General features: G+C 40.7%; 1 protein-coding gene across 1 annotated transcript in view; it reads right to left on the bottom strand.

The window, feature by feature from the left end:
• The window catches only part of Ptprt (protein tyrosine phosphatase receptor type T), a 1,017,256-nt gene that overhangs the window by 49,912 nt on the left and 949,419 nt on the right, over positions 1 to 17,925 (bottom strand). The gene's annotated exons all lie outside the window — the stretch shown is intronic.

The raw sequence follows: 17,925 nt of genomic DNA, 5'->3' as shown, positions 1-17,925 counted from the left end.
TGTGTGTGTGTGTGTGTGTAGCTATGCCTTCCCCTCACAGAAATCTCTACGGAGCTCCTTTAAATACTTTCTGTTGTCTGGTCACTCTGGAAACAGTTTCTCCTTCCCAGAATCATCTAGGCTTGGCATGTTCACATTCTCTGAAATACTCTGACAGTCTCTGCCCTGGGGCCATTTTGTTTGTACCATACAAGAGATAAGACCTGCCGGATGTGGCAGTTGATGGGCACATCCAGATGTTCTCAGACTCTGAGGCCCCCACGCAGACATCCATGAAGCCAATGCCATGTTCATCTCCTGAGAGACTTAGTATATATTCCAGAGCTTTCTGCAACTTGTCTTTTTGAAAGCCATGTCCCCCTCAGCCTGTCTTTCCTGTCACAATAATCCGTCAGACAGGTTCTCCGGGAGAGCACAATCCAGTCCAACATCAAAGTCAGTTCCTCACAAGACTGGGGAGACATGTGCGGCCTGCAGAGTGACCAACTGGCCACACTTAACCTAACCCCTCTTCAGCTTTAGTATTGAAAGTATAATGTCTAGGGAACCCCCTCAGTTCTGGGATGAGAGCCTTGGTTTCCCTCACGTGCTCATCTGTATTGAGTCGGGGTCCCTTCCGTCTGACCCCACTTGTTACCATCTCCAGGGGGGACAAGCGATGGCTTTGATTAGCCTGAGCTTGAGACACTGACTGGGCCACACCTCACCAGGAGCTGAAGTATCTGTGTGTCGCCTATGGTCTCAGCATATTCTGCTTCAATGCAATGAGTAGACAAGACAGAGTCGGCCTTTGAGAATTAGCTAAATTATCTAACAGACAGACATCAAGGATTCAAGTTCACACACAGGAAAGAAGGGTTACATGGAGATGCTAAAAACTCTTCCTGGCTGCGCTGAGAATATTTCCCACTTTTTCTCCCACGATTTGGCAATAGCTTGATACATCTTTAATAGCACTGATTGAATGTAACTCCTGGCACGTAGTGGGGTTGAGTCCCTGCTAACGTTACATTCTTTTGATTATGCATTAGACTTATGAGACCCCATTTCATCCAAGGATTTTTTTTTTTAGACAGTGGCAAAGTAGGAAAAAAAAAAGAGTCTACACTCAAAGCTTGATGGTCGAGAAGAGAAAATACTTAGAGCTGCCTGAGCCTGAGAGATGGAGACACGTTTAAGAGCAGAGAGGCTGGCATAAAGAAGAACGGTGGGACCGTGCTGTGGCAGATAAATGGAGGCAGATCCAGAAGAGCTGAGAATGTGAGGACTCTTAGAACCAGTGTGACACCCACCGTTGAGGGTTCTGCAGAGGAATCCCACATTTTAAAGACTCACACTCCTGGCCGTAGGTGTCCCAGCTGGCATGCATTGGAAGCATCCTTTTGCATTGGAAGCATCCTTTTGCATTGGAAGCATCCTTTTGCATTGGAAGCATCCTTCCAGTAGCGCTCCTGTGGTGGTGTCATGGGACTGGAGATGGAGGTGACATCAAATCAAACGCCAGAGCTCTTATTTCCCAGCTAAACACCATTATGCGGATGCCACCGAGGTATGCCCTGCCCCCAACTTTCTAAAGGACACAGGGTGCAGGCTGCATGGGGAACCAGCTGCTTGGCAGAGGCAGGCTTCCTTGGAGTTGGCACCTGGCAAATCTTTGTGAGACGCCAAACGTTTCCAAACTGAAAAAGGCTATCAATATGGATATTTCCCCCCAAACACATTGCTAGACAGACTGTAAACTTAGTGTCAGCAAAACCAACAGTGGGATGGAAAATAAATGCATTTGGAATTTAGCAACTCGTATTGCTGCAACATTTGTGATAATGCCGATGCCAGCACTAATGATGCCACGAGGACTTGGAACCAAGGGATTTCCAAGGTTTATTAATTCAACTGGTTGGACTCCCTTTTCCGATGTATCTTACCTCACCTATTCCCTTATTAACCTTCGATAATGCAGAAGTGATGTTTTTTATCACACCCCATTTCGCCAGACGCACTATGCTTAATTTTCCGTCATTAGGTTTAATGAAAACCCAATTTCACAACTCACTTCTCTCAGGCACCTACAAGTAAGGCTACGTTTTTTATCAGCACCAATTAAAAAGCGTTATGATGTTCCTATTCGAGAGGGAGCCTTAAAACTAATGTGTGAGTCTGCCGCAAATTCAACAAGGGCGCCGGAATTCACACGTTGCCCATAAAATGTAACTCAAACCAGCTGGCCCAGAGAGAGGCCATTTGTCATTCTCCCTCCTCATCAGACCCTTAATTTTCATTCTTCCCATTCATCGGTTTTGCATGTTTATGTATCATGTAATAATAGTTGCGGTTTATTCTGCACTTCTTATGTAGCTGCTGCCCGAGCCTGTGAATGGCTCTTCTCTCATTACTGTTTGTAGGGAGCTTGTGGGGTGGGTTCAAGGGTTTGGGGCACACCGAAAAGATTTTGGGTCAACAGTTACCTGTCTCTCTGGTGTCCTCTTCTCTTTCTGCAGCTCTTCTTCCTGTCTCCATGGAGTCTGGCATATGCCCCCCTCTCCTATCGCATGCTCCCAGCCTCCCAGGTCTCCCTGTTGCTCGGTCACATTGTTCCACTCTCTTGATTGCCACTGCCCCTGCAGCCGTCTAACAGAGGCTTCCTAAATACCCGTCTCATACAAAACACATGCTAGCTACACATACACATGGCAGGGGGTGGGCAGGGTGGGCAGGAAGATGTGCTGCAGCAGAGATAAACACACCAAAGTCCTTGCAGGGAGAGGGATGAAGAAGTAAGTTGTTCACAAACAGGTCTAACAAAGCTAAGCAGGGACAGGTACTCAGGAGACAGCGGATTATGTGCTGCAGGGCTAGGCGCCATGGAAACCTGCCACATCCTTCATAATTCACCTCCGTGCCTCTTGCCATTTCTACAATCTGTGTTGGTACTGCCTGATAGAACTTTCTGTGACAAGGGCAATGTTTTCCCTCTGTGACTTGCAATATGGCACCCATTAACTACACGTGGCTATGGAGTGACAGAACGGTGGCTAATGTGACAGAGGAATTGAACTTTAAGTTTTGTTTTGTTTCACTGGAAGCACCCTCATGTGGGACCTCAGGACATGACTCACTCAGCAAAGTGTTTGCCGAACAGCGTGGCTCCTAAGATTGAACCCCCAGAATCAACGTACAAAAGCCAGGCAAAGGTGCCACACATGGAATCCCAGGGCTGGGGAGGCAGAGATGGCTGGAGCATGCTGGCCAGTTGCCCTGGCCAAATAAGCAACCTCCAGGTTCAATGAGAAGTTTTGTCTTAAAGAATGTTAGAGTAAGATATCCATTGTCCAACCCTGGCTTCCTACACACACACACACACACACACACACACACACACATATACCTCCCCCCTCTACACCTAGACCCCCCCTGCACACATGTGCTGTGTCCACGCACTCACTCCCCATTCAAAGACGAGTGCAGGGATCTATGGCAGACTGTCCAGAGGAAATATGGTGCAAGCCACGGATATAATTGAAAATACTCTTGTAGCAACATTAAATAATATTTTTATAAAAGAACACAGGCCATTTATTTCAACAGTGCATTTTTTAACCCAACATATCCAAAGAAATATTTCAACGTATGCTCAGTGTAAAATTATTAATGTTGTCTGTTACGTTCTTTACGGATAGCAAAGCTTTGGAATCTAGTGTGTACCTTTCACTTCTGGAGTAGTTTCAGTCAGCCCGGTCATATTTCCAGGGCTCAGCAGACTCTGGTGACTAATGGCTACTGGGTTAGACAATGCAGGTACTCACAGATATATCTAGAGCCAGGTAAAATCCTAACGAGAGATTATTTAGAGCTTGAGTGAACTCTAAACAAAGAGATTTTGGTCTTGTGTGAGACAGCTCTAGCCCAAGCACTCTGCAATAAAACTTTGGACAACGACAGAAGAGCTCTATAGTTTTGCCATTCAGCAGGGCAGCCATTTGCCACCTGTGGCTATCGAACACCTAAAATATTGGACAATGTGATAGAGGGCACACATGTGTAAAGTCAATTACTTTAAATGTAAGTAGCTGCATTTGTATAGCGGTTAATCATCTTCTAAACTGCATTAGAAATGATAGTAAAATACACAGTCATATGTGTGTGGGCTTTGTTTCATTTTAGCCTTGGCTAAAATGTTTGCAGAACTATTTCAGAAATGGCCAGTCTTGAGCCTGAAAGACGCTGAGTTTGTGTCCTGACATTATAGGGCTGGAGTCACAGGTTGGCCAACCACATGTCTGTGACCTTGGCCAAGTGACAGGTTTTCTGAGCCTCAGTTCCTCCTCACATTATTCTCCATACAGGAAAAGTAAGTATGAAGACTCAAAGACACAATGCTTGCTACCAAGTGTTCTAATGAAATTATGTACAACATCCCACTGGTACATGGGAATTCACACGGTAGTCTTTGGAGTCATCTGTTTCAGCTTCCATATGGTTTGAATGAGATCCCCAAGGTTCACGTGTTGGAAACACTGCCTCCAAAGTGGCCATGGTGAGAGGAGATGAAGTCTCCTGGCACTTCAGCACTGGAGATGGCTGTTATAGAGATATAGAGAGCACGGCTGACCTGTATCCTTCCACGGACTACTTTTCTCACCACCTGCATATACTTTTGCCATGATGCCTTCCATCATGCCAAAACACACCCAAGGGGCCCAAAGGGACCCTCAACAGAGAGCAGAGAAGACCACTTTGCTTGGGATCCTCAGTGTCCAAAACTGACTTACATGAATTTATTTGCTTTATAAATTATCTAGCCTTTATAAATTATCAGGTACTGTGTTGTAGCAATGGAAAACACTAATACAGAAGAGTAGCTCTGCTCTCTTTTTCTTGACTTCTTTCTGCTCTCTTCTGTTCCCACTGCTACTGCCAGGTTCAGTTTCTTCTGACAGGAGTGCTCTATCAGCATCCTAATAGACATTAATATCCTAATATCCTTTTCTGCATTTGTAGCCCTTTTTATGCAGACAGTCAAGTCATTCTTAACCAAAGTCTTCACAGAGTCAAGACAAAAATTTCTGAATCAGCCAACCAAATTCCTGTAATTTCTGATACCACTATCATTTTCTTATTTCATTTATCAAAATATCTTCTCAAATCCATGTGCCCGTTAGGGCAGGAAAGCACAGAGATTGGATGGCAAATAGCTAGACTGCTTGCTGGGAGCACAGAGTCTGAGAGGAGAGAGAGCGTGTGAAATGTGGAGGAGGCTGGGTCACCTGCTTGGTGTGGGGGACGTGATCAGAGCCAGTGCAGCAGGAGCTGTGACAACAGCAGGCAGCAGAACCCGGTGAAAACCTGGATTCAAATAGGAAATTCACAACTTTCTAGTCATGAGACCTCACATAAGTTACAGAGAACCTTAAATCTTTGCTTTTAACTGGTGATGGCGAGGTCTACAATTATATGCTATCCACCGCCACCTCTTTCCCTTATCATCCAAGAAAGTCGTTGAGAAGTTTAAGTGGAATTCCATTGTGGGAAGCTTCCCACGGCATCTGGTCATCAGTCAGGGGCGTTCATGCCCTCTCTCATCAAACACCAATACACCTGCAAGATAAATCCCTAACGGAACTGAGATCTAAGTGCCAGAATTGGGAGGAGAATCTGTGAAGTATAGCACTAGCGTACTTAACATGTGCACAAAGATAAAGACTTAATTGTGTCAAAATTTCTTCAGAATATCCACAAATGTATAAAATAATCTTCCAACTGATTCGAAAAGACAGTCCCCCTTCCCCCAGACTTGGAAGCAATTGTGGTTTCTGTGATAAAGTAGAAGATGAAGCAGTTGCCTTGTGGTTGGAAGTCATGGTATTAAAAAAGAAAACATGCCCTCTATTTGTGAGTTCTAGAATTAGTGCAGGAGATGTGTGACCCCTGAGAGAGGGACAGTCAGTTCATATGACATCTCATATCAAGTGGAAGACTTTCTGTCACTCAATGGAATGGCAGATTGAAGTGTATTTCCTTGATTTCATGTGCTTGATCAAATAAAATTGAACATGTAAAACTGAACAACATGCACAATTTCTCACCTTTTCTTTCCTTCTCCCAATGCCTCCCATGCACCCTCCTCTCCCACTCCTTTTAAACTCATGGCCTCTCTTTCTTTAATTGTTATGGAAATGTACAAATACATAAGTGTATAAATATAACTCGCTCAGTTCATTTAGCTTTGCATGCATGTACATTATTTCAGGGCTGGTCACTTGGTGTGGGATAATCAACTGGGGGCTCATCACTGAGGATGACGGTTTCTACCACTCTCACCAGCTCTTAGTTGCCTATAATTCTTTGTCTATGGGTAGGGCCCCCCTTCTATAGCAGCATGTCTATTGGTATGGTCATTGTTCAGGTCCCATTTAGGTAGCCATACTGTTGACATATCCTAGGTACAGTTACAACCATAATTTAAGATTTTTTACTAGAAATAAAGAAAAGATTGTTGAGGAACCAAAAGACAATGGAATAACATTCAAAGTTAATGAGGGTGCTAGAATTTATGAGAACAAGGAACAGGAAGACACTTGTGGAGAATTAATTTGACCAACTTCGAGAGGGAAAGGCAAGGGAATGAGAACAGAGGGTCATGCATTGCCTCTGTATCTATCAGCTACTCATATGTGATCGCATGTAAGGGAAACAGAGATGCTTCCAGGGTAAAGAAAGCAGACATATAAATGACAGATAAATGTGTTACTAAAGAAGAGAACAGGGTAAGTGAACAAGGGCAATAATGAAGAACGCCATGTGAACACAGCTCCCAACAGAAGAAAAACAAAAACAAAACAAAGAGAAAACCAAGATCTTCAATATACATTCCCACATACGATTCAAAATCAGAACATAGAGTCTGATCCAGCAATTTAAACATCATCAATGTAGAAAGACTCAGAGAAACATTTAGGCTGGAAAGAAAAAACGACAATTGCTAAGCTAAAAGAAACAGCATTACTGTATCCTCTCTTGCCCAATTTTAAATGCCAGACAGCAGTGAAATAAAATTCTCAAAGGGAAAAAAGCCTGAATCCAAGATTACATATTGAAACAAGCTCTTTTTCAATTCTGAGGTTACAGACAGGCATTCTCCAATGCTCAAAGCTTCCAGAGTTATACTGGGGGCTCTTTTCTAGAGGTTTGGGTAGGTAAGGGTAGGTAAGAAACAAGTAAACCAAAAAAAAAAAAAACCCAAGTAAATAAACAAAACCAAACCCAGCAGAACTAAGGAAATCATGTTATGAAAGAACTTAAATGTTAAACACTAAAACCTGTAAATATGGATATGAGCACAAAAGTCACAAAAACTATTAAATAGAATGAAGAATATAACTTTAAGGAAATCATACAAAAACTATAATGCAAAATTTCATGGCTAAATTTCTAATTTTATCAATAAAAGGAAATACATAGCCAGAAACAAATATTATATAAACTTCTTTATTTTTCATATTGAACAATCAATGTGTAGTATTTTAATCTTGGTGCACTTAATTAAAGTATGTAATTCTGGACATGTTTGAAAATAGTATTTGTGTGTGGGTAAGTCAATGATATCAGCATATAAAATGAAGAGAACACAGGTTTCAAATAGAAAAAAAAAACAGAAGGAAGAAGACCCTGAATTGAATTCTATCCCAGGAGATTCTGGGATCAATATTTATGTGCTTAGGTTGGGAAGACGCCCAGATGAGGATGCTTGATGTACAAGCAGAGGAGCCGAGTTTGGATTCCAGCCTCCATGTAAAAGGCTGGCCATGGCCATTCACAGCTGTCATCCTATCACTGAGAGGGATGGGGCAGGGGCCAGGAGGATTTCTAAGGTTTGTTGACTGCCAGCCTAGCCCTAGAATTTCTACAGGCTCCAAATTCAGTGGGAGACTCATCTAAGGGAATACGGTAGAGGTTGTGATGAAGCAAGACAGGTACGCTCTTCCTCTGGCCTCTACACACACACACACACACACACACACACACACACACCTCAACAAACAAACAACAACAAACAAAACTTAAACTTGTAAGGTGTGTAATAGAGCTACCACAAACCTAGATATCAATTTATAAACCTCAAGACCATTGAAAATCTCCCTGATCTCACAAGCAAACAAGAAACCAGCCTGCAGAGGTATTTTCATAATCTAAGGTACATTAGTTACCTTGGAACAAAACCTCCTCCACAATAGATGAACTCAGTAGAAACATAAAATATAGAAAATGACAAGTTCATCCCCATGAGGGGGAAGCTGCAGACATGATTCTGAGAAACACACATCCTAAGAATTGAAAATAATAAAACAATTGGAGACATCATAAAATAAATACATTTGTATGGATTAAAGAGGGGAGAAAAGAAAGAAATATTAACCTGTAACAGTATAAGACACACAGCAGAGGCAGAGAGGGGCAGATCTGAAAATACAAATTCAACTTCTATAAATGAAAAATATAGTCACTGAAAGTAGAAAGTACATAAAGTATGCAAAAACCAAAGGATGTGGAGAAGTTAAGGATATAGTAGAGAGGCTGTCAAGGAAAAATCTCTTAACCTTTGAAAGTAGTAAATTACTAACAAACCTTTTGCAAAGGTTAAAAAAAAATACCCCCAGAAAACTGATTAGGTAATGCTAGATTGGTAAAGTATGTTTAGTTGGTGAGTGAGCAGTGCCAAGGAAGCCATGGTACACAGCTAAGTCTTCTTGTAGACAAGGCCAGGGCCAGACAATGTGGATTCCAATGTAATGATGAGATCAGACATGGGGCTTCCTTCTGTCCTCCCAAAGCTGCCACCTACACAGCTGTAGTTGAATATTTAATCAGGAAATGGATGGGCCACAGCCTAGATGCAGAGATAGTTCTGTCCCATGGGTTTTGCATGTAGTGAAACAGCAGCCTTGGCTTCCCTTTCCTGCGTCTATGTTGAGGGTTGGTGACTGCCACAACATTGAAAACAGGTGTCTTCCAGGGAAACACTACATTTTGTCAGGGACTCCCCAATGGATTCCCATCTCTCCCGGCAGTCCTGTAATCTAGGCTTTCCCAGGACCATCATGGTCAGTTGGCTACATATACTGCACACTGTTCAAATTTAGATTGTGCCATTCATTTGACCGCAATGCTCTGGTGACCCATATGCCTCTGATTAATGATCACCAGTCTTGACTGGTAGAAGCGATCAGCAGTTGGGGTTGTTAGTTTTGTTTGGAGTAGAGAGCCAAGTGAGAAGTTTCGCTTATCTGCTCTGTAAGAAATAAGCAAATTATCAGTGTGTGGACTTAGTGTTCTAATAGCTAAGACAGAGATGGGAAAACAGACCCATTTCAGAATTGCATTTGTGGGTCAGAGTGAATTGGAGCCCTGGGAAGGGAAGAGTGTTGTGAACATACATATGGTGTTAGTGTGCATTCAAGCATATGTGTGTGTGTATTGTGTGTGTGTGTGTGTGTGTGTGTGTGTGTGGAGGAGTTTATGTGTCTGTTTTGTCATCTTCTACTTCTACTCCAACCAGATCTAACTGGCTTTATAAATGTTTTAGAAAATAATCTTCCTGAAAGGATTTCATTTGATGAATGGGTTTCACTATTAAATTTTTTTTGAAAACTTTGATTTCTCTTTTTGTCACAATTTCATGAAAGTCAGTGGAAAAATAGCAGAAGGGCTAACACCAGTGTGCTTCAGCAAGGGCTTTATACACTTAATATAATTGAAGCCAAGATGAAGGGTGTTGGGCGTGCCAGAAACCATGTGAAGGGTGTTCTGTGGTCTTAACCACTTACTGTTCTAAATGGGAAATCAGGAATAAAGCTGAAGGGTGGGTAGGGAAGCCTGAACACACACACACACACATTGTTGGACCACAAAGAGGAAGGGATCTAATTGCGGGCTTTTAAGATGTTTTAGCTCAATGGGAACAAGAGTCCTTTTTGTAAGATATGGCTACTGCTCTATTCTTGCATGTGCTCTATTCATTTTTACTTTCGGAGTCATTTATGTTAGAAAATAATGGACCTGGAAAAATGCTGAACTTTCACCTGCAAAAAAAACCCCTACAGTACACAATGAAATACCATTTTAAAATGTTGTGCAAACTAATGAAAAATATAGCAAAAATACTGGCTGGCAGGAAATGGACTTTGGTGGAGTACATGGTTTGCTAGGGGACACAGAAGTATGTCAAGGAAGAAGAAAGGATAAGGTTGCTGAATGTCGTAAGGATGATTATCACTGAGAATTTCTGTAACATCAGTCCGTGGCTGTGACATGCTAGTACAAATCAAATCTGCAAAGAAATGCGAGGAATTTATCTTGGTCAGTAATTTGCTCCATGCGGAAGAAATGAAGACATGTAATTTGTACAGTTTTGATATTTTTGTAAGCACAAAAGGACAACTTGGGGGTGGCATTTAGGAAGCATTTATGTATAAAGAAAGAATGAGATTATATGAGGAAGGGAATGAGTCATAGATAAAAGGATTGATTGAAGCTGCACGCACAAGGGACTGCAGATGGGACCTGATGTCATTGCTGCTTTTGATGGGACAACAACTAGCATAAAAAACCACTGAACAGTGGAGGATCCATGTTGCCTCACTTACTTTGTTCCACATCACTGCTCCTAGGGCAGCCTGAGCTACTTATCCTTAAAGAGAGATCTTGTATTGGATAGGACTTGGTGGTTGTTTGAATGAGAACTGCCCTATGAGGCTCATATAACTGAATGCTTGGTGCCCAGTTGGTAGAACTGTTTGGGGAAGATTAAGAAGTGTGGTCTTGTTGGAGCATGTGTGTCATTAGGAAGCTGACCCATAGACCCAAAGCTGCAGGATCTCTGGGGGAGAGAGAAGGTAGAGAGAGGCTAGGAGGAGTGGAGAGAGAGGAAACTGTGGTTGGGATGTACCGTATGAGAGAAGAATGTATTTTTTTAATAAAAATTCATTTCAAAAGGAAATGTAGATGGTTTAGTGATGTACAGTAGAAGGAAGAAAAAATGTCCTGTTGTCTGAAACTCTCTTTGACATGCATAATCACATCAAGATGGATTAATGGATAGGGAAATAGATGACAAAATAAGTCTTGTAAAGTTTTAACAGAATAATCTAGGTGATGATTATCTACGCTCCCCTCCTTCTGAATAAAGATATCAAGAAAGACATCCTTGTCTGCTTCCATCTGAGAATCCTGCATTATATTCTGACAATCACATCACATTCATGAATTACAGTATATCTCTTTGGACACATGTCATCTTCATGAATGATGAGAGTGACTGACTGACAGCCAAACTGTCTCATATCTGTATCTTTTACCTTACTGTAAACTCCATGTTGGCAGATGCCACATGTCCAGTGTGTACCAGTGCATCTCTGTGATCCGAGTTTTGTCCTTTAACTTACTGATAAACACCACAGGGAACTGTCTACTGTCCTATGTTTCTTGTTTGTATTTCATCTGTCCTGGCAAGTGTGAAGACGTGAACAAGCCACATTGACTTCAAAATATACATCTCCCAAATGGACTGCTAGTGATTTAAATTACACCTAGACCCAATATCCTTCTCACAGAGTCAACATTGCCCATTTCAGTGTGACTCCAGCTTGGGTAGACAAGACTTGAAGTTTCCCATTGGTCCTAAAGTTATTGTGCACACATTCAAAACTACTGAGCTCAGGTGTGTGTGTGTGTGTGTGTGTGTGTGTATGTGTGTGTGTGTGTGTGTGAGAGAGAGAGAGAGAGAGAGAGAGAGAGAGAGAGAGAGAGAGAGAGAAATTTTCAACCTCCAGAACTCTCACCCTGACAGCAAGACAGAAACAATGGACTTTTAAGCAATGCCTCACTCGAAAGAAACGGGATTATTTTCTCTCTCTCACTCATCAAAATTGTAATAAGACAAAGGCATGTAAAATAGTTGCAGAGTAATATTTAGCTAAACTAGAAAATTTCAGTTTTGACAGGTTTTACAATCTCCAGCCTGACAGGTGACTTTGCCTTTTATTGATGGGTAGGAAAAAGAAAATGAAATGGCTAACCTTGCCTGGGAGAGAAAATGTAAATGTGTAACAGCCATTTAATGAGTCTGCCATGGTGCAAGGTCCCAGGCAGAGAATTCCCGTGTCCATTTCAAATTGTACCCTGGATACTTAGGTAGAGTTTTGGGTGCAGTTAACAGTTCAGGCAAGACAACTTGGATAGAGTAAAAAGAACAGTTTGGGGATTTCAAGACCAGCGTCTTGATCCTAGGTTTTCTACTGAATTATCTAATTTTTCTTACCACTGTGCATCTTAGTTTTAATTAATAAACTGAATTATATTAATGCATCCTGAGCTTTATCTTATATGTCTGTGATAATTTTAAATGACTCTGGCTATATGGATCTGTCATGTGGCTTCAGGATATGCATCGTTACCTACCCCGCAGTGATGATGAGGATGCGGGCTGTAGACCACACTTTGAGTAGCAAAGGACTGAACAGTCCATCAGGGAACTTCCAAGAAATAAATATAATAGTTCTCACAGAGTGTCCTGCAGTTGCTCATAAAACTGAGAATGCTTCCTTTCTGCTTTCAATAAATGAATGAAAATGTTTCGTTTTGATATTGTTCAAGCATCCAAAAGCTGATGGTTTTACTTGAGAAAAAAAACAAAAAACAAAAAAACCCTCTAATGGTTAGAACTAACAAAACACTGTATATATCCATTTCAAAGATCAGTTTGGCATGTTCTCAACTGCTGAATTGTAATGGCTAATCACTATAATATCAGTCTGGTTTGACCTACATAATAGACCCTAAATCCTGGGAAGGATTAACAGTCATTCGGGGAGCGGGAACGTTAGATACAGAGTATGTGACTCCAAATCCAGCAGACAAGGATTTCATAGCTTTAGATTGGTGTCAGTCATATTTGGGAATCACAGTTATAAACATTTTATGGCAACTAAGACACGTTTCATTCAATTACTATTAAAAAAATGGTGGAGATCTGTCTGTCCTTCAGCCTGCTTGCCAGTCTGTTTCTTCTTCTCAGGGTAGTGAAGGTCTGAAAATCGCGAGGAAATCACTGCTCTAGGTAGACAGTCTCTTCATAGTTGCCTCTGTGGGAATCTCAAAATTTTTAGGATTATTGAAAATAGCAAGGAGGGGGTCTGGGCTGTAGCACATATTTTGTTTTTGTTTTGTTTGGTTTGGTTTTTCCTGCTGAGATACAGCAGAATAAGCAGAGTAAAACCCTGGCTCCAATTATACTATTTATTAGCCAAAGGAATTTGTAAAAACTATTATAACGTTTCACTTTGTAAGCCATGCACTGGTTATCTGTTGTTGCATTAACAAACAACTCGTTCCAAACCTCAAATCTTAATATAAAACAATAAAATAAATAATGCTATTTCATGGGCTCTGCAGAAACCATAAAATATGAATGTATCTGAGAGGTTGTTCCATGACTTTCATAAGGTGGTACTCAAGTCATCCACTATGACAATGGTCTCACCTGAAGACTCGTTCTGAAGAAAATCTGATTACAAGTTCATGCTTATAGTTTCTGGTAGTTCATTTTCTCATAGAACATTGGCATATGAAGCTGAGTTCCTGGATGATATCTTACTGGATGGGTATCTCTGGCACTTCCTTGCTGACTAGATCTCTCCATAAGGAAACTCAACACCATGGATGGCTCCACATAGAGCATGAGAATGAGCAACCAAGACAGAAATCACAGTCTCTTTAAGACCTAATATTGAGAGGGACACATCACCATTTTCTCATGCCATAGTTCAAACAGTCACAGATGAACCCTGCACTCATAGGAAGGAGAAGAGATGATGATACACTGATATAGACTAAAAGGCAAGAATCACTGCGGACATTTTAGAGGCTGTCAATCACAGATCTTAACGTTATCCCATAATGTTCTTATGAGAGCCTAATGATACAATACCAACAAAAACTCATACACTTTCAAAAATATATAAGTGTTTTCTTTATAGTAATTCATTCCAAGAAGGTGCAAGCAAAGCTTCCAGCTAACTTTGCTTAACTTTGCCAGTTCTCCTGTTCTATTTAGCAAGTTTCTAATTTACAACAGGTTCTAAGCTACCCCCTCTCGACTTTTTCATAACATTTTCCAGCATCTAATATTTCAAGGGAAATAAGTGGTGTAATTGTCCTGATGACACGAATTGGCATTGACAGCAATCTTTAATCGTTAAAGAGTTAACAATGTACTTTGAATTACTTCACCCAGATTTAAAAAAAAATTCATTTCTTAAGTAAATGAGTTAACTACATAATTGACAGTCAATTCCAGCAATAAAGCACTAATGAAGTGATTCTGCAGTGTGATGTGATGGATTTGCTAAACAACAGCTTACCTAATAAATTTCCATGCTAAATAAATGACTTGGGATCGTGACTAAACCCTTCTGCACATCTCTGGTCAGTCAAAAAAAAAAAAAAAAAAAAACAAACCAAGTTCAGAAAACAGTGATGGAAGTGACTAAGTCAATCAGCATCCCTAGCAGCCTTAGACTGGGCTCTCTGCCAAGGGGGACCAAGAGAATGCAGTCTGACTGGTGTGGAAGTGTCAGGTTCTAAGGGGAGGAGGAAATCAGGGAAGTAGCCGGGTTCCTACCCTGGGTGACTTGCTTTCTGCCTTTGTGTCCTTGTTGCTATTTGGAAGAATCATGGGTCCGATACCTTCCCAATAGTATCTTTTGTAAGTATCTGAATTCAGAGAAGTACGTATTTCTCAAATATGCCACTGTTTGAACTAATAAGTTCACACACTAATGAACAGTGAAGGTTTTTAGTTATTAAAACCAGGTTCTCCAGACCATCAATGCAAAGACAGGATCTTGGGTTCCTTGCTTTTCCTCCAACACATCAGGTGCGCATGTCTTGGAATCCTCTAGTAGAGATGGTTTTATAACACATCTCCTATCTTCCTCAAGTCTTTGGTCAAATCCCATCTGCTGCAAAACCAAACCCTTGACTACTTGTGAGCCTAACCTCACTCAGCCTGTACCACTGTTCAGGGAGTTTGTCACTTCTAACTTGTCACTTAATTTACTCGTCTCTTTTTGTTTGTTACTCATGTGGCTCTATACTTCTTACCACTACTTAAATGTGGTCTTCAGAAAGACTTGGAGAACAGTTTTTTCTATTTCTGCTTTATTCGCTGATGTGGTAGAAGAACTATGACATGCTAGCATACAGTCAACAGACACCCAAGACACATTGTTGAATGAGATAATGTCAACAGCACCCTGAAAAGTTTACTGAACTCTTAAAAACAGTGTAAGGAATGGATCTTGGGATTTGAAGATGTCTCTGTCATAAGTGGTCCATTATTTCAGTGGTCTTGAAAGTATGTGACAACTTTTCACTAATTAAAAAAGAGGTCAATATCGTAGTAGAATCATATGCAACCAAAATATTAGTTTTCAAACCAGCTTTCCCACTTGATAGCTGTGTGGCACTGAAGAAGTTACGTAGTCTGTCTGAATCTCAATCTCTACCCTTGCCAAAGAAACTTATTATTAATTATAAGTTTATAATTATATAATTAATATTAAATACAATTAATTGTTATTAATCATAATAATCAAACTTCTTATTAATTGTAATTATTAATAAGATTATTATTATTCCATTAATAATTACCACCTCACAGATTAAGAAAAACATATTGTATAACATAAGACAGGATCTTGCATAGTTCTTGGAACAAAATTAGGACTCATTAAATGTGAGTATCTTTTATATCATGACTTAAAAGACAATGCTTAATCTAGAAAGTGAAGATGAATTTTTAGATTATGCCAGACATTGAGAAGATTTATAAAGGCATAAAACTAAAGACACATAATTTGTGACTGGGGAAGGATTAAACATTAGACATGTAAACCCTTGTAAAAGACAGAGAGAGACATCACAAGTGGAGGGCAGGAAGGTCCACAGAGTGGTTCTGAAGAGTATTTCTGTGTGATGGAGCCCAAGGACATGATCAACTGGGGATGGGACCTTTAGAACTAAAGACAAAGATCCCAAAATGACAGCTTCCTCAGAAATGACACACAAAATGCCCCAGATATCCTTTCCAGACAAGTATAATAGCCTCTTCTCTTTCTCCACTATGGGGCTAAAATCTAAGACCAACTTCAGAAATCATCTCGTCATCAGTCCTTCATACTTTTTAGCAATTCATAAGAATAGTTGATTGAACACTGAGTAATTAAAAGTGAACCATCGTGGCTCATCTTGACTACAAAAATTAACAAGTGATTCATTCAACACATAATTATCTACTATCCATTCTATACCAAGAGCTATCCTAATCTTCAAGAATTCAGCTGTGACCAAAACAAAAGTGAATGTTCTATATGCTGTGATTTTTGCAGGCTAGTAAGGATGCTGATATTTGCCACAAAACACTGAGAAGAATAAGCAAGCATTGTAACACACAGCATTTCTGACACACACTGAGAAGCAAAGTACACAGCACCACTATCTAATTGTGATGCCTACGATCACAATAATGACCAGTATGGCAAGATATCCCTAAAGGTGCAATAGAGGCATTTATATCTGGGTGATAACTGACAAATATCTAACTGAACTTAAGACTCTTGCAATAGAAAGGAAATCATGTCTAGTACTAGAAACCCAGCCAACTACAGGGGCTAGGGATGTCATGGATCAAGTGTAGCTCTCACCCCTAATCAAAGAAGCTTTTCTTTGAAGCAAATGGAGATGATTACAGAAAACCACAACTGGTCATAAATGCATAGATCAGCTGATCAGAGGGAGCTTTGTCCTAATGGATACATTTATAACACAACTCCTGCAACTACGGCTCAGGAGATATCACAGAAGAGGAGGTAGAAAGACAGCAAGAGCCAGAGGACCAGGAGGTCTGCTGTGAGATTGTATCTTCTAGAAATGACAAGGAAGCTATACTCATGCTACCTCAACAATATGGCTGCTCAATAATATGGCTGCCTAAACAAGACCTGAACAATAGGCATGCTCACCTGGAAGGGAAGTCTCAAAGATCCTTCCTACATAAAGAAAAAACTACAGGAAACTAATGACTGCCTAAAGCTCCTTATAGTTATTCAATGCAAAATTGTCAACCCTGAAATCATATACACAAGCAACACCAAACAGACTCAGAGGGTTGTATTTATATATTTAGGCACACACACACACACACACACACACACACACACACACACACACACAACAATATCAATCAAGTAAGAAAGGGCCATCCATCTGAGAGTAAGTGGGAGGGATTGGAGGCAGGTAGCAAAGGAGGGGCTGGAGGGAGGAAAGGGATGAAGGAAAGCAATGCAATTAGTTTTTAATTAAAATTAAAAATTGCAAACAAAGAAGTAGAAATTGTTTAGAATAGATATCCAGGAAATCCCTCCAAAATTGACATTTAATCACAGATCTGAAGGTGGAATGGTAACTAAGAAATGAAAGAAGAGAAGAATATTCTAGAAGGAGGCAACATGGTTATTGAAGCTATGATGTTGAAAGTGCTTAGTGTTTTCAAAGAATGGGGATGGGGAGTTAATATTTCTGGGATGTATTAGGCCAACAAGATAGTGGTCAGAGATGAAATTAAAGATGTACATTGTGACATACATTTGCAGCTTAAATGCTGAGTGTGAGGGTGGAGGAGACGTCAGTCTATCCTATCAGTGAATAGGATAGATAGAAAAAGCAGCCACATGTGTGTGTATACATGCATGTGCACCCCCTCACACATTTACACACATAAACACGCATGCTTTTGTCTGTAAGCACACACAGAGGGAATGTATGTGTGTGTGTGTGTGTGTGTGTGTGTGTGTGTGCGAAAGAGAGAGAGAG

This window comes from Alexandromys fortis, unplaced genomic scaffold, assembly GCF_014885135.2.
Source record: "Alexandromys fortis isolate MF-2015 unplaced genomic scaffold, M_Fortis_MF-2015_v1.1 scaffold_27, whole genome shotgun sequence".
Taxonomy (NCBI): Eukaryota; Metazoa; Chordata; class Mammalia; order Rodentia; family Cricetidae; genus Alexandromys; species Alexandromys fortis.
Note: the sequence above shows the minus strand (reverse complement) of the source record. Positions and strands in the feature narration are given on the sequence as shown.